Source organism: Phoca vitulina, unplaced genomic scaffold, assembly GCF_004348235.1.
Source record: "Phoca vitulina isolate PV1807 unplaced genomic scaffold, GSC_HSeal_1.0 scaffold60, whole genome shotgun sequence".
In the NCBI taxonomy this organism is placed as follows: domain Eukaryota; kingdom Metazoa; phylum Chordata; class Mammalia; order Carnivora; family Phocidae; genus Phoca; species Phoca vitulina.
Window position 1 is genome coordinate 6,836,298 of NW_022589763.1, and position 17,654 is coordinate 6,853,951.

General features: G+C 48.5%; 1 protein-coding gene across 1 annotated transcript in view; it reads left to right on the forward strand.

Annotated features, from left to right (window-relative positions):
* Positions 1-20: 20 nt before the first annotated feature.
* Positions 21-17,654, forward strand: part of WWC3 (WWC family member 3) — a 114,506-nt gene continuing 96,872 nt past the window's right edge. The window contains exon 1 of the mRNA XM_032391100.1: positions 21-158. The gene's annotated coding sequence lies outside the window, so the exon portion shown is untranslated. The remainder of the gene's footprint in view (positions 159-17,654) is intronic.

The following is a 17,654-nucleotide window of genomic DNA, read 5'->3' on the forward strand; positions in this document are numbered from 1 at the left end:
CCCCCCGCGCCCTCCGCGCCGCCGCCGCCGCCGCGGGCCCGGGAGAGCGCCGAGCTGCCGTTACCCGCCGGCTGGGAGGAGGCGCGCGACTACGACGGCCGCGTCTTCTACATCGACCACAACACGCGCCAGACGTCGTGGATCGACCCCCGCGACCGGTAAGGGCGGGGCCGCGGACCGGGGCCGGGATCCGGGCGCTCCATCCCTTGGGCTCTGGGAGGGGATCGAGGACGCCGGGAGGCCTCCGGGTCTGGGCGAAGATCGCGTGTCTTCGGGGCCCCGGCCACGATCCGGGCGCCGCACGCCCCTACCCTGGGGCCTTGGACGAGGATGGAGGCGCCCCCTCTCCGGCCTCGAGCCCCCGGAGTGCGGAGCCCCGGCCGCCTCCCGGCCCCCGCTGCGGGGCCGACACAGTGACTTGGTTCCCTCACGTCACCCGCTGACCGGCGCCTGGAAGCTGGGCGCCTGGAATTTCCTCTCCCAGGGCTGACGGATGGCCCTCTTTTCCTTTTTCCGCCGCGGCCTCGCCCATCCCTCCCGGGCCTCAGCGGCCCACCGCCCCCGGCCCCGCGGTGGCCAGATGAGCTGTCATCTTGGAGCGTAAACGTGCGCTCCAGCTTCGTGGTGTGGGTTCCTTGTCTGGCAGGCTCAGCCTAGTTTCCATCCAAAGACTGGTGCCAGATGGGCCACTGCAGGGATTTCCAGTTCTTTTGGAGTTGGGAGAGCCTGCTCCCAGACTATGATGGTTGCTCTTTAGCGCCTTTTCAAAACTGAGTTAAAATTCTGATTGAAATAGCCTAGTGTACTGCAGCCAGAATGGAATATGATTAGACCCATATGCTTTTGGAGTAAACGAAAAACAAGAGTTGAATTTCAGGTTTCCTTTTTGTGCAAGATGTGAATAGGGCGCTAAGTTGTCTTATTATTCATGTGACTATATCCCATGGAGTAAAAAATGGAATCTTCTAGCACTACCAGATTGCATTTAATTAAGTTCGTGTAATGATGCTTTTCCTTAACTTTCTGTGTGATGGCTGGTTTCAGTGGTTCTGCTTTTTTGGAGAGATGCTTGTGTGTGTGTGTGTGTGTGTGTGTGTGTGTGTGTGTGTGTAATTGGGAATTCTGTTGAAACCAAGTGTTTCTAGTGGTTACCTGATATCTTGTTCTGTCGGGAGCAACTTATCCCTGCGCTGGGCCTGGGTTCCAGAAAGGAAATGCTGCAGGCTTCCCAGTGATTTTAAGACTTGAAAAGGCTCAGTGTGATGACATTGCTCCTGCGTCCTCCTTACCTGCACAGGAAAGGCGGCGCTGCATGGCCCTGGCGTTTGAAAATAAACTTTGGAGGAGGGAAGCTGTTGGATTATTGTTTGAAGGATCTCTCTGGGTTCAGATAGGGAAAAACAAAACAAAGCAAAATGATTGTGTTTCCCTGACATTCTCCCTGAACACAGCTAACTTCTGGACCCAGAAACTTAGATAAGTCCTAGCAGTTTTATGGGTTAAAAAGATGCTTAGTTATTTTGAAAATCAGGTGAGATCATATAATAATTTTAACCAAAGGCTAGAGCCACAGCTGTTTGATCAAGCCTTGGATGGTTCTGGAATTGGTAGAACTGCTTGGAATGGAGCGCCCTTTTATGCTGTATGTCTGTTAAAAACCCAAACAACTGGAAAATGAACCAATTAAAAATCCTGTTTGGCTTAGAAAAGGCTAAGGCTCATTTTATGAGAGTAATATAAAACAGTTGTGGTTACATTGCAGTGGGGATTCAAGATGAAAAATATAAATGTGCAACTTTCCATTTTAATGGTATGACCCAGGACATAGGTGAGCAGACCCCACAGGAGTCAGCTTGTAGAATCTTCCTTTCTGTGTGTTTCATATACGTTTCCTATGTTCTTTTTTCCAGAAATCTGTTTGTGTTACTGAATGACATTTTCACCCTTTTCAGACATCACTTACGTTAGAGATTTTTTGAAAGTCCCATTTCTAATGCTAAAAGTGTTGATAGAGTGAACAAAAGCGCATATTTTACATTTTTTATAAAGTAAAAACATGTGTATACTTTTATGGGACATTGTTTTTATAGTGAGTGAAAATTCAGCAGGGGACAGCTTGTACTTCAGCTCCCATAATACCTTGCCCGAAATATGTATGGAATGCTCAGCAAGCCACAAACATTTAAGTGGAGTCTACAGAAGGGTGTAAATGGCGAATGGTGTAATAGCCATTCTTCTTCCTCTTTCAAAACAGAACCTTGCCGATTTTTATGGGTGACTGATTATCCTTTTAAGTTGTAACTGATTTTTATTATATGGAAAAAACTGTTTGTCGGAACACATTTTCTCCATGTGCATCTGACAGTTAAAACCCTTTTTGAGTTGTGTTTAATTCACACAACTGGAAGACGGTGTTCAGGGACTTTCTCCAGCTTCCAGAGAACTGATAGGAGAGTGGCAAATAAATAAATAAATAAATAAATAAATAGGTTTGTAAAGAAAATGAAATTAGGAAGGACTAAATGAATGTAGTAGGTGAGGCGAAAATTGTTGCTGACTTAAACCATTATTTCATATACAATTTAGTAAAAGCTATAATAGCGTAAGGTATGCTCCTGTAAGCAAAGTAACTGAGGGCCAAGGGTTGTAAATAATCTCTTATAGAGTTTTATTTATTTATTTATTTTTAAAGATTTTATTTATTTATTTGACGGAGAGAGGGAACACAAGCCGGGGGAGTGGGAGAGGGAGAAGCAGGCTTCCCGCAGAGTAGGGAGCCTGATGCGGGGCTTGATCCCAGGATCCTGAGATCATGACCTGAGCCAAAGGCAGACGCTTAACGACTGAACCACCCAGGCGCCCCTCTTATAGAGTTTTATAGTGATTCCATTCAATGTTGTGTTTAACAACATTTGATATTGGCAGCTCAGGGTGTGTTGGTGAATTACTGGAGTTGTAATTTCTTTCTCAGGTCACAGCCAAAAGGTTGCAAGCCTAAGGAAATAATCTTTACAGATGTGGCTACAGATGTATAAAAAAAATCTCAGTATTTTCAAAACAAAGTTTTCTTGGTTTGATTTTGGACCCGCCTTAGGCTTCAATTCACTATCTCTGCAGATCAGTACTGTCTGTATAATTTTCATAGTTTCCTGCGAATCGTACCCAAAGACCTTGTTAAAAAAATATAAAGTTGATTGTTTCTATGGCTGGTAGTTTCTTTGGGTGAGTCTTGTGTGGTTTCCATTAGTTACATGTATGTATTCTACGTATATTAGTTCGGAGTTCAATGACCACTCTATACAAAGATATTTGCTGTTTAGGCAGAAAACATGGGAAGAACATATTTACCTCCTTTGGAAGAATTTAGTGCCTTTGACAGTTGTGTATATGTGTGCTTCTTGTGCGATTGTGTTGATGTTACCCTGTAGATGGGCTGAGTGATTGAAACTTCATGTTCTGCTTCTTGGAGCTCAGTTGAGATTACAATACTGGAATGCCAACCTCGAGCAGCTTAAGGATGGTGGACCATATCACATTTGAGATCAAAGCAGAATATAAATAATCCTGATGGTGGTGGACGGCCCAGATTATATCATGACATAAACTTTTAGGGACCCATTTGTTCTCGAGATGGGATTTGACCTCCAATTGGAGAAATTCTGTGGTATATTAACATTCCTTTGAACAGGCTGTTGTTTTATGGAGAAAACAATCCATGGTTTGGGAATTTGCCAGGCCGGAGCCCCATATAACAGAGCCGGATGACATCATTGCCACCTTCTTGTGACCTTTATTTAGTATTAATTAATAGGAGGTTTACTATATTTACTCCACAGACTCTATTTCTGGATTATACAAACTTTCTGATAAACAGACAATGATTTCTCCGTTTTTCATATTTTAAAGATTATTGGTACTGTTTGTATGAACATGGGGGAGTGTCTTGCTTTTAAGGCCGTAAGGGGTGGGCTCCTGGAAGAATCTTTGTCCATTTAGATGATAAACAATCATTTCTTGGTCTATTCTTGGCCTAGTATCTTTTTTTTTTTTAAAGAAAAGTGAATGGAAAAGTCATTTCTGAAAATAGATCCCGGATGTTTAGAAATCTCTGTTTCCTTTCCTCCCTTTTCACTCTGATTTTGGAAGTGGAAATAACGTGTTCCACCTTCTCTGGTAGGTTCTGCTTCAGGAACCCGCGGGTCGGGCATTAAATGTTAAAAGCCACCTGGAGAGCCTGGTGAGCTTCTTCTAGCCTAGGTCCTTTGGTAATGTTGGTTGCCTTTCCAATACATTCAGTAAAATTACTCTGATGGATTAAAGCACAGTTAAATTCTCCTGAATTCAGTTACTCCCATTTAAATCCAGTAAAATGAAGAAATATTTACAGAGATTGTTGGCCTCCTGTGTTCTGGGAAGGCGGATGGAGACCCAGGTTTTCTGGGAGTTGGGAGACAGACGTACAAAATGAAGACAGTGGTCACGAGGTGGTGATGGCTTCTGAGAAAAGGAGGGAGGGCTCATTTGAGTCGGGGTGCCGGGTGTCTTCCATTGATTTCTTCCGTTGAGGGTTTCTCCTGGGCTTTCTGGGAGCTGGGGAGAAGAAGGAGGAATGTGAAGAAAGTGCTGGAGGCAGGAAGTGCCCGAGGGCTGTTCGGAATCACTGAGGTCAATTTCACTGAGCCAGCATCTTTGTGTGAGGGAGGTGAGACTTGGGCAAGACCACGCAGGGCTTGGAACCCTCAGCTTGGGAGTTGGAAGTGCTTGGACTGTCTTGTGCAAGCTCCTCATTTCGCAGTGCAGGCCACAGCTATGGGGACGTCCTGCTGGCAGTTGGAAGGACAGGGACTGGAGCGGAGTCTTCTGGCTGGGACCCGGTACTCTTCCTGGTATGCCACTCAGCTGCCCAAACCCCACCCACTTTTAAGTATCCTGCCTCTGTGTATTTGTTCATTCATTCATTCATTCATTCATTCTTTCCACAACGGTTGCACAGCCCCTCCGTCCCAGGTGCTCCTCCAGGGTTCGGCTCCAGCGGTGAGCGCCAGCAGACAGGTCCCTGCCCCGTGGGGCTTTCACACCTCGCCGTGGTGAGGGCGTCTTCAAAGGGTGCTTGTGCAGCTGTGGAATCTCCAGTGTCTTCTAAAGGGCGGGTCCTCTTTTTTTATTTCTTTAAAGCTCAAGGGGCTAAGGAAACGAGAGGGAAGGAGAAAGGGAGCAGGCTAGGGCAGCCCCCAGACAGCAAGCCCTGCACTTGGGTGGGTGGGCCGGCCATCGCGCCAGGCTGGAGAGCTTCTGAGCGGCTGTGATGTACGAGCCTCGGCGCCTGGGAGACAGAGCCCTGCAAGGTGAGTACGGCCTCTGCAGGCCGCGTGCAGCTCCGTCAGGACGCCAGAGAGCCACCGGGCCGGATGAGCTCTTTCTGCCGCTAGGAGCCCTGTCCCACGGGAAGGCGGCCGTCTCCACCGTGGGGGAGGCCTCTGAGTGTATGGATCAGCTGGATTCGCCCTGAAAATTATCCTCACTTAAAAAAAAATTGAGATAAGATTTCCATAGCATGAAATGTACCATTTTAAAGTGCACAATGTAGTGGTTTTTAGTATATTCACAGGCTTGTGCCACCATCACCACTGTCTAATTCCAGAACTTTCCCGTCACCCCAGAAAGAAACCCTAGAGCCATTAGCAGTCACTCCCCACCCCCCCTCAGCCCCTGGCCACTGCTCGTGTGCTTTCTCTGTAGAGTTGCCTGTTCTAGACATTTCATCTAAGTGGCATCATACACTCTGTGGCCCCCTGTGTCCGGCTTATTTTGCTCAGCGTGATCTCTCCGCGGTCCGCCCGCGTCGCAGTGTAGTCAGCGCTTCGGGCCTTTTCATTGCCAAGTGCCGCTCGGCTGCGTGGCTAGGGCACGGTTGGGAGGCCGCCCCGAAGCGCGCCCTCGTCCAGGTGTTCCGTGCGGAGTAGAGGAAGCAGGCGTGGCTCGAATTGCACTGTGTCCACTCCAGCTGTTCTCCTCCCAGAAACCTGACCGTTCCCGTGTTTACAGTGACAGAATGTAAACACGGCCTCGTGTGGCCCGTGAGCGACACGAGCTCTTGGGCGGCTCCGATCAGCTGTTGTCTGTTCTCCTTCGCTTGCTGCTTGGTCTGGCTCCCCGGTAGCTGGAGCCGGCCTCTCCCGGGCGCCAGGGGTCCCCCAGAGCCCCAGGGCCCTCTGCACGTGGTGCCCGGGGAGCCCCGCGTTTCAGGCTTCAGATCCTGTTCCCTAGCACGAGCCCCGAGGAGATTCCGGTTTCTAAAGAAGGCGTCACGACTCAGTGCGGGGTTCCGATGTTGATCTGAGGCGGACGTTTGCGGTTCTGCCCCGTGCTGGGCACCGCGGAGCTGTAACAGAGCTCTCGGGTGCGGACCGCCTGGGACCTGCTTCTCCGGCCCTAGGGAGCGTGTTTCCTTGCCCTCTTCCCCGGGTGTCCGTTCATGCAGGCCAGTGTCCGTTAGCCTGGGACGGACGGCCGAGCCTAGGTGAAGCCCGTGAGGGCTTGCAATGGGGGAGCTCGGGGCTTGGTGGCCCGACGGGCCGTGCTGGGGCCTGGCCCCCCGAGACCAGTGCGGGGGTGGCCTGGCTGCCGCCGCACACGTCTGCGCCCCGCCTCCAGCCTCTCTCGTCCAGAAATGCCCCTCACGCACACTGGCCCGCTTCTCAGAGAAAACGGACGTTTTTAAGGACGGGGGGATGCCGTCCTTCCGAAGCCTGTGGGACTCGTTTGTGAAGTAATGCACTTCGTATGACTGATCAACTGACGGACGCAGCCGAAGCAGCGGGAAACTCCGTGCAAGTTCATGGTTTGGCATCATGGCAACTCTCAGTGCTCGCTTGGCGCTGGGCTCCCGTGCACAGCTGCCCTGTGAAATGTTCAGGTCCACAGGGACCTGGGGTGTTTTTTCTATGACACGGGGAACCCACTGAAGCATTCTTGCCACATGAGAAGGAAACAGTGCGTGAATATGCAGAACACATGGAAATCCCCATCTGCCCCTTCCCAGAGGGAACCTCCCATAACAGCTTGCTGTGTGTCCTTCTCGTCCCTTCTCTACACTCTACCTAGATACATGTGCATAAAGCTGGACCTCTGTCTTGGGATTTTACATAAGTGGGATCATACTGTCAACTTGTTTTCCCCCGTGACTTGACACTTTCATTTAATATGTCTGGGTGCTCTTTCCACTATTGGAATATACAGATCTACCACCATTCTTGAAAATTTTTTTTTACTGAGGTCAATTTCACATAACAAAATTACTCATTTTAAAGTGAGCGACTCCGTGGGGCGCCTGGGTGGCTCAGTCGTTAAGCGTCTGCCTTCGGCTCAGGTCATGGTCCCAGGGTCCCGGGATCCTGGGATCGAGCCCTACATCGGGCTCCCTGCTCTGCGGGGAGCCTGCTTCTCCCTCTCCCACTCCCCCTGCTTGTGTTCCCTCTCTCACTGTGTATCTCTGTCAAATAAATAAATAAAATCTTTAACAAAAAAAAAAAGTGAGCGACTCCGTGGCGTTTAGTGGTCACAGTGTTGTGCACCCGCCCCCTCTGTCCAGTCCCAGAACATTTCCTTCACCCCCGAAGGAAACCCCGTCCCCATGAAGCAGCCACTCCCCGTTTCCCCCTCCCCACAGCCCCTGGCCCCCCCCACCCCCCCAGGCCGCTTTCGCTCTCTCTGGCTTTGCCAATTCTGGGCGCTCCATCTAAATGGAATCGTGGGATATGTGTCCTTTTGTGTGGGGCTTCTTTCGTCTAGCCTAATGTTTTCGAGGTTCATCCCCATTGTAGGGGTCTGGTTTTATGCTTCTGCTTTTGGTTTAATACAGGGACGTTCCCTCACGTGATCCTACCCGAGGGCAGCTGTGTGAACTGTGCCCATGGGAGCAGCCGGCACACTCTCCGAAAAATCAATTGACCATCCAGAAAAAGAGAGTTCAGCTTTTCGTTTGTTCCTTAACTTAGCCTTTGATTCGTTCCTTTGAGAAAGAGAGAAGTATAAAATCTTCCACATTTCTTTTTATCATTAGGGATGGGGAGCCAAAAAACTAATATGGAGTAAGACTTTTTAATAATCTAGATGCTACGCCTGTGCCGAGTGCCACGGAGAATAACAAACGAACATCACGCAGCCCTTTTCCTCAAGGAGCTGCAAACGCCGCCGGGGAAGCAGAGAGAGCGTCTGCGGAGTAAGAAGCCAGCGCCCCAGTGGTTACCAGCGTGCTGCCCGCGGGGAGGGGGGGGCGCGGCGGGGCAGCCCTCAGGCCAGAGACCGACGCCCCAGCCAAGCTCCTGCCCCCCCCCACCCCGCGCCACGCAGCCGTGCAAGGCCCTGAATGTCCCTGTGCCTAGATTTTCTCACACAGATAAGGAGGATGACGATACTTGTTAGTCGATGAACCAATGTTTCTGTGTAAATTGTTTCCCGAGCATCATGGCTGGCCCTGGGAGATCCTAGGACAGGGTTGGCCATCAGTAGCCCATAGGCCGGACCCAGCCCACCGCCTGCTTTTATCCAGCCTGCAGGAGAAGAATGGGCTTTCCATTTTTAAGTGGCTGAAGAAGAATAAAAAGAAGAGTAGTGTTTTGTGAAATTCACATTTCAGTGTCCGTGAATAAAGTTTTATTGGAGCTTAGGTCCACATGCTGTGGCTGCTTTCGAGCTATAACTGACTGCAAGGACAGACTTAAGTTGCTGGGCAGAGACTGTGTGGCCCACCAAGTTGAAAATATTACCGTCTGGCTCTTTACAGAAAATGTTTGCTGACCCCAGATCTTAGAATACAGGATTCATTAAGGTAACCGTCGGTCAGTGGGCGTGCAGGGGGTGGGGCCCAGGGTAAGACCCGAAGACCCCAGTGGGAAGTCTAACCACCTAGAGGAAAGGGGCTCGGGATCATAAAAGCCAGTGGGGACGTTTTAGTCAAGGAACCCCTCTGTAGAAACGTCTTCAAAAAGGATGTTGTATCTGTTGTAAGACAACCAGGGATAGTTAGATTAGATCATTTAAATAATATGTAAATTAAGACTAAGGAGGCAGGAAAATAACCACATTTAGAAAGATTTTCATTAGGGGCACCTGGGTGGCTCAGTCAGCTAAGCATCCGACTCTTCGTTTCGGCTCAGGTCATGATCTCGGGGCCGTGAGATTGAGCCCCGTGTTGGGGAGCCTGCTTAAGATTCCCTCTCCCTCTCCCTCTGCCCCCACCCCCAGTGCTCTCTCTCTGTTTCTCTCTCCTTATGGAAAAAAAAGAAAAAAAAGATTTTCATTAAAAATACACATTTAAGGGGCGCCTGGGTGGCTCAGTCGTTAAGCGTCTGCCTTCGGCTCAGGTCATGATCCCAGGGTCCTGGGATCGAGCCCCACATCAGGCTCCCTGCTCCGCGGGAAGCCTGCTTCTCCCTCTCCCACTCCGCCAGCCTGTGTTCCCTCTCTCGCTGTGTCTCTCTCTGTCAAAAAAAAAAAAAAATAAAAAATAAAAAATCTTAATAAAAAAAAATACACATTTAATTCTGGGGATCAGTGTACAGCATTGTGATTATAGTTAACAGTACTGTATTGTATCCTCAAATTGCTAAGAGAGTAGATCTTAAATATTGTCAGCACAAAAAGAAAATGGTAAATATGTAATGTGGTAGAGGTGTTAGTTAATGCTGTGGTGGTAATCATATTGCAATATGAGTATCAAATCGTCATATTGTATACCTTAAACTTACACAATATTATATGTCAATTATATCTCAGTAAAGCTGGAAAGAATACACAGTTAAAAAGCTAAGGTTTAGGGGGGCACCTGGGTGGCTCAGTTGGTTAATCATCTGCCTTGGGCTCAAGTCATGATCCCAGGTCCTGGGATTGAGCCCCAGGGAGCCCGCTTCTCTGTCTCCCTTTGCCCCTTCCCCTGCTTGTGCTCCCCCTCTCTCTTTCAAATAAATAAATAAAATCTTAAAAAAAAAAAAAAAGCTAAGGCTTAAAGCTACAAAAAGCTTTAGTTCCTGGGAGAATTTGAGTAAGGGACTCGTTCTTTTGTGCTCCTGGGTAAATGCTCCCCCCCACCTGTACTTTATGAACTTCAGTGGGCTTTAAAGGCCCATTAGGGGAATTGTATGTGTGCACATATGTGCCTGCTCAGAACATGCAGATGGAAAGAAGAAATCCGACTGTTCCCTACCCTTCCACATCCCCCTTCGCAGACCTGGAGGTGCAGAAAAGACCCTCTGAGACCAGTGTTAATAGGGAGAGCCCTTTATTAGCCCGTTCCTTGTCAGAACAAACTGAGAGGCAGTCAAACCCCAAACCACCATATGATTCCAGGCAACACAACACACAGAAGGAAATTGGTATGATTCTGTTTATATAGCGTTCTTAAAATAACGTTAGAGAGATGGAGAACAGATCAGTAGTTGCCAAGGGTTAGGGATGGGGGGCAGGGGTAGATGTGGCTCTGAAAGTCGCTCGAGGGAGGCTTGTAGTGGGATATTTCTAGATCTTGATTGTGGTTATGGAAGCTACAAATGTGATGAAACGGCCTGGAACTAGTACATGATATGTACAGCCGCTCACACAGCGGGAACTCCGAGGAAGCTGTGTGGCGTGTACCAGGGTCAGTTACCTGGTCGGGCTTTGTGCCGTGGTTATTATGCCAGATGTGACCCTGGGGGGAGACTGGGTGGAGGACACTCCCCATACATTTCTTGGCAACTTTCTGTGAATCTATGATTGTTTCAAAATAAAAAGTTAAAAAAAAAAAAAAGAGATCAGAGAATGAAGGGACCAAGCAGTTACAGTTTTTTGTTTTGTTTTTTTTAATTTAAACCATTTCCTTTCCTTTAACTTACTTAGATTTTACTCTGCTTTTTCTACACAGTACCGAGCACATTGTGGGTCCTCAATAAATGTTGAATGCAATTATGCATTTAGAAACAGGTTTTACGTATTTGTGTATTTCTGTATTTCACTTCGTTTTTCTCATATATTCTAGAGTTCTCAAGAGCGGTCCTCTTTGTCAGCTTCAGAGCCCACATTTTGTTGGCGTGGCCACCCTTGTCTTGACTCAGGGGATGTGACCCTCTCTGCAGCTCCTGGCGAAGTCCTGCTTGCTCAAAGCCAGTGGGTCTCACCTAGGAGCGATTCTGTCCCCCTCTCCCCCCACCCCCCGCCCCGGGGCCATTTGGCAACGTCTGGTGACATTTTTGATTGTCGTAACTGGGGGTTGGGGATGGGGTGCAACTGGCATTTAGGAGGTAGAGGCCAGGAATGCTGTTAAGTGTCCTACCATGCATAGGACAGCCCCTGCCACAATGAACGGTGCTTTGGCCCCAGATATCAGTGGCGTCTAAGGCCGCTCTGAGCCTGTCCTAGAGCAGCTAGGCCTGCGGTTGGCTGGGGCAGGAGCACACAGCCCAGAGCTGTGCACTGAGCACAGGGGGAGGTGTGAGACAGGCACAGTTGAGGACAAGGCCCTTTGTTCCCATGGACCTACATGGAAGGAACTCCTCTCCCTGCTGATTGATGTCCTGTCTCCACCCAAATTCAGAGCTGCCACAAAACCCAGGAGGGAGCTGGCTGAGAAGCTGAGGGTGGCATTGGGGAGAGGCCGCATCCTTGGTAAGGTGGGTGGTGGCTGACTGAAGGTTCTAGAGCTACTTACCTACAGCACCTTTTCTTATATGAAATGTGAAATGGCAACGTCTACTTATCCTTCAAAGCTGGTCGAACTGCGGTTTCTGTTATTTGCAACCAGCCGAGGTGTCATCACTCATGTGCTGCTTCCATGTAGCTTCCATCACCCACGTTCTGATTGTTGGAGCCGTAGGCCGCCCCCGGGCAGCTGTGCCATCGTTCAGTAAATAGTCCTCTGGTTCTGACCATTTAGATCGCCTCTTGATATTTACCATTATACGAATGCTGTAATTAGAGTGCTGCTGATGTGCGGTCGTTTTCTCCGTAGTGCTGTTTTTTCCACGTTTGCTTCAGGAGATCGTCATAGGCATGGGATGAATGCAAACCAGTGGTTGGTTGGTTGGTTTTAATACACATCTATTTTGGAATGTTTTAGAATTACAGAAAAGTTGTGAAGGTAAGACAGTTTCCCCCATTGTTAACATCTTATTTCACCATAGTGTATTTGTCAACACTAAGAAGCCAGTTTTGTTCTGTTACTAGAACTCCAGACATTATTTGGGTTATACCAGTTTTTCCACTAATGTCTTTTTTCTGTTCCAGGAGTTTTTAGAACTGTTGAGTTGTTGGTATTTGTATAGCTCAAACCTAATATTTGTAAGTTTCTCCTATATCTCTCTTTTGTGGGTGTTCATTTATCTTTCGTGCATTTGACAGACTTGGTAGAAGTGCTCTGAGGCTTCATTTCATTTAGGCTAGTCACGTCATATGGCATTCATTGAACAGTGATTTGTGGAGAACGTTCTGTGCTTTCTCCAGCTCTTCCCCAGCCTCACACCCATCCCAGCATTAAACTGTGGTGTGCAGCACTGCAGTCCCCGAGTACTGGCTAGATTTCACATGAAAAGGGAAGGGTAGATGAACCTCAAAGACACACAAGACAACGTAATGTCCCCCAAAGGCAAATCCATAGAGCTCGAAAGTAGATGACTGGTTGCCTGGGGCCGGAGGTAGGAAAAGGGAGTGACTGCCAGTGGGCACCAGGGATGTTACTGTGGTGATGGGAATGTTCTTAAACTGGATTATGTTTTGTACAACTTGGTAAATTTACTAAAAATTACTGAATTGTACACATAAAAGGGGAGGATTTTATGGTATGCAGATTATACCGCAATAAAATTGTCTTATTTATTTACTTTTAAAAGATTTGTTCATTTATTTTAGAGAGGGAGTGAGTGCGTGAGCGGGGTGCGGGGGAGAGGGAGAGAAAGAATCCTCAAGTAGAGTCCCCGCTGGGTGCAGAGCCCGATACGAGCTCCGTCCCAGGACCCGGAGATCATGACCTGAGCCCAGATCAAGAGCCAGACGTTCAAATGACTGAGCCACCCAGGTGCCCCCTCAGTAGAATTGTTTAAAAAAAAATCTTTTAAAGTGAACCTGTTTTTACATTCAAGTGGTTACTCTGCTTTGGTGGTTGGACAGACCAGGCTATGTAGGTTAGACTTGGCAGCCTCTAACCATGCAAAAGGCTTCTGGGCTCCTCAGAATGTCCATGCAATATAATATTGTATGTCAACTATACTTCCATTAAAAATAAAAAAAGCTTGGGGCACCTGGGTGGCTCAGTCAGTTAAGCGTCTGCCTTCGGCTCAGGTTATGATCTCAGGGTCCTGGGGTCGAGCCCCGTGTCGGGCTCCCTGCTCAGCGGGAAGCCTGCTTCTCCCTCTGCCTGCCGCTCCCCCTGCTTGTGCTCTCGCTCTCTCTGTCAAATAAATAAATAAAATAAAATTTAAAAAGTTTGGAGCGCCTGGGTGGCTCAGTTGGTTAAGGGAATTTATCTTCTAGCACTGCTATTTGTTGTAGAATAGTTGATGTGATACCTGATGACGTGGCAGTGTGTGGAGTAAAATGAAGTTTGTGGCTAAAGGACCAGTTGATACTTGGGCCTTTAAATATCAGCATTCTTATCTTTCACACATTTTTTTTTTTTTTAAAGATTTTTATTTATTTGACAGAGAGAGACACAGCGATAGAGGGAACACAAGCAGGGGGAGTGGGAGAGGGAGAAGCAGGCCTCCCGCTGAGCAGGGAGCCCAATGCGGGGCTCGATCCCAGGATCCTGACATCATGACCCGAGCTGAAGGCAGACGCTTAACGACTGAGCCACCCAGGCGCCCCACTTTCACACATTTTTGGAAGAACTTCTTAAAATTGTAGTACATGCTTTTCGTTTCTCATATATATATATATATATATATATATATATAAAATTTATTTATTTGACAGAGAGAGAGACAGAGAGAGAGCACAAGCAGGGGGAGGGGCAGAGGGAGAGGGAGAAGCAGGCTCCCCGCAGAGCAGGGAGCCCGATGCGGAACTCAATCCCAGCACCCTGGGATCATGACCTGAGCCGAAGGCAGACGCTTAACCGACTGAGCCACCCAGGCGCCCCTTGTTTCTTAGATATATTAAAACGTGACATTTTCTTGATAGGGTTTGGATGGGTGAACAGGGGCATTGGTATGTCCCGGAATGTACCACTAACCATAGGGACCTCCCAAGTGTGGTGAGCCCCAACTTTAGCCATAGACGGTCTTGAGTCTGACTCCTGGCTCTGCCATTGGATATGTGTCCTAAGGCAGTATTTGGGCCCTCTGAGCCTCAGTTTCCTCTTCCATAAAATGGGGGCACTTGGATCAATGTCTAGTGCATACTAGACACATTTTAATTGTTTTTTGTGATCATATTAGTCATTCCACATTGTGTCTTCGGTATCTTTTTTCTTTTGCCTATCAAACTTTCCTCCCTCCGTCATATCACTTGTGCTTCTGAGTTGCTTCGTTATTTTCCTCGTAGCTCTGTGGCCCTGGGGGCCCACCAGTGTACAGACAGGCGGTCAGAGGTTATCATACCTGTTTTTCCTCTCTGCTTGCAGCTGTTCTTTGCCTTCTCTTGGTTTTGTGGCTGGGTAAGTGAAGTTGCTGGAAATGAAATGTTACTGAAGATAATTAACAGATTAGAGCAGAGCCATCAAACTTTTTTGGTAAAGGGCTAGAGAAGAAATAGTTTAGGCTTTCCAGGCCACGGGGTGTCTGTTGCAACCACTCAGCTCTGCTGTTGTAGCTCAGAAGCAGCCAGAGACAGTCCCGAAATGTGGATGGGCCTGGCTGTGCTTCAGTAAAGCTTTGTTGATAAAGATGGGAAGCAGGCTGGGTTTGGACCATGGGCCCTACTTGGCCAATCCGAGAATGACGTCATGCTTGTTTGTGTACTGTGTTAACACACCCAAAGCTTTCTCATGTTTAACTTTCATTATTGTCACGTTAGCTTAGATACAAATCTGAGGGGCGCCTGGGTGGCTCAGTCGTTAAGCGTCTGCCTTCGGCTGAGGTCCTGATCCCAGGGTCCTGGGATCGAGCCCCGCATCGGGCTCCCTGCTCAGTGGGAAGCCTGCTTCTCCCTCTCCCACTCCCCCTGCTTGTGTTCCCGCTCTCACTGTGTCTCTCTCTGTCAGATACAAATCTGAAAATACCCCAAATATGTACAGAATTATTCATTTCCAGGTTTTGGTATCATCTGGTTCTGGAACTTGGTATTCGTAGCACTCAGGGATGTCGGAGACTCTGAAATAATTCACATCATATGATTAGACCTCGTTCCGTAGTTAATGTTGGATACTTAATATTGGACAGGTATTAAGAATAGGTGAAGTTGATTCAAGGTCAAGATGTTCAGCTACACCTTCCCAGCAACCTTGTGCAATATCTACAAGACGGTTTTCGTATGCGTATTAATAGCTTTTGGCTGTACATTGAACGGATGAACTTAGTTTTGGGATAATTTTAAGTTTGCCCAAATCACTGTGCTGTTTGGGCCTTGGAAGGGCTTCTCAGAGCACGGGTCCACGTCCATCCCAGCGCCTCGGGAAAGTTCTCACTCTTGCGGGGCTCACATGCCAGTGGGGGGAGACGGGAAAGGGGGTGAAATGGGGTTGGAGGGAGGCGGTGAAAAACAATTCACAGTCATTTCAACAGTTGACGTAGATATTTTCCTAGCAGCATGTGGCCAAAGCTGTAAAAGATACTTCCACCCTCCCTTAGATTCAGCAGCTCCACTAAAACAAGGGTTGTCAGCGAGGGGCGGCTTTGTCCTCCAGGGGACATGTGACAGTGTCCGGAGACAGGTGCGGTCGTGCGGGCACGTAGCGGGTGGAGGCCGGGCCGCCGCTCAGCATCCCACCGCGCACAGGGCAGCGGCACCACAGAGAATGATCCGGCCCATGTGTCAGCCGCGCCGAGGCTGGGAACCTGCCCCAGGGGCACACTGATAAAGCACCCCCCTGTGGGGCTCGCATTGCAGTGGTGGCAAGTGGCAGTAACCGACCCCATCGGTGCTCACTCTGGGCAAGGTGGCCAGGCAGGGTGGCGAGTTTGTAGGGGCTGCCAGGGGAGGCCTCGCTGTTAAGGTAAGGAGGTGAGGAGGGAGCCCGGGGTGTCTGGGGGCTGAGGCTTTCGCGGAGAAGGAAGCGCAGGTGCTGAGGCTCCGGGGATGGGGGAGAGTGGTTGGCAAGAGGTGCTCCTGACGTGTTTAAGGGCACACAAAGGTGTGCCATTGCGGGGACTCTGCCTGGGACTCTGAGCAGGTCAGGGAGCCTTCTGTTGGGGAGACTTACCATTTTATTGGGGTCTCTCTGACTGCTGTGAGGGGACTGAGAGGGAGGGAGCTGAAGCAAGAAGACTGGGCAGGAGATGGGGGCTGAGATGGAGAGGTCGCGGTGGGCGTGCTCCCAGACCTAGGCATGGTTTCTTAAGGACCTGGGCCCCGTGTTGCAGTGGCCCGTCTGCTTCACCCCTGCTCTTGAGGCCCTCCCTCAGAGCCCTTGCAGGCTTGGAGGAGCGGGGTTCGGCCAGAACGGAGAGTGTGGCTGTCCTGTTTGGATCAGCACAAAGGAGCTGGGCCTTTTGCCTGTGCTGTTCCTCAGCTTTGCTCCTGGTGGCTACGAGGAAGTCTGTGGAACAGGAAATGTGCAGCAGATGTATTTTGTTCTTGTTATTTTAGCAGTTGAGCTGTGTGGGGACTTACAGAGTATGTCTTTAGAGAAGATTTATATATGCTTTTGGAATGCCCATTTCATGTTACAAATTCTCGTGTTGAGAACCTGATGTTTTATTATTACTTTAAAAAAAGTGGCAGGTAGTTGCTTTCTAATGGTTGGATGGTTTGGGATCTAAAATGATAAGATACGAGCCTGTGGTGGCCAACCCTGCAGAGTTTTTTCTCGTTGTGACTTTTCTTTAGAAGCACTGTGGTGCAATTTTGTTTGCCACATGTAGGCTGCTTCAGAAGGCGTCTCACGTAGATTATTCTGTGATTGATCTGGCCCAGGTTAACCCAAGATTGTCATCTCCTTAATCTCAGTTTTAAAAGCCGAGACATCAGAAACCAAACCCTCCCTCCTCCAGTATCATAAACCTCCCAAATGTCACCATGCAGATGGCATATTGACAAAAATGTCGAGGATTACCAAGAATAGCTTCTTGCATTCACATGTGTATCTAGGGGAGAAGGACAGAGCAGCATTTCCATTTTAAGTGCCACCACAGTGGTCAGAACCAATAATTCCTCTTTGAGCAACTCTCAACACTCAGCTCTATCTTGGAGCTTTCGACATACTTACTTTTAATTTTTAAATACAAACTTGTGTATTTATTATGCCTTTAAAATTATGAATATTTTTCTTATGCCATATATCACCCAGCTCCTTTAAAAATACAAATCGCTCTAAAGTTTGATATAGACATGTAACTGATAAAACACACGATTTCCCTGAGTCATTGTCAGCATCTCAGTCTGAAATCTAGTGCCAGCTCAGTAAATATTTGTGATCCAAATTCTGTGTTTCCTTCAGATGGGCTGATTTTTATCTTGTGTAAAGTGGAGAAACCTGTCACTTTTTTGCCATCTGTTTTGGGGTGCTTGGTAGCCACGTTTTCATTGGT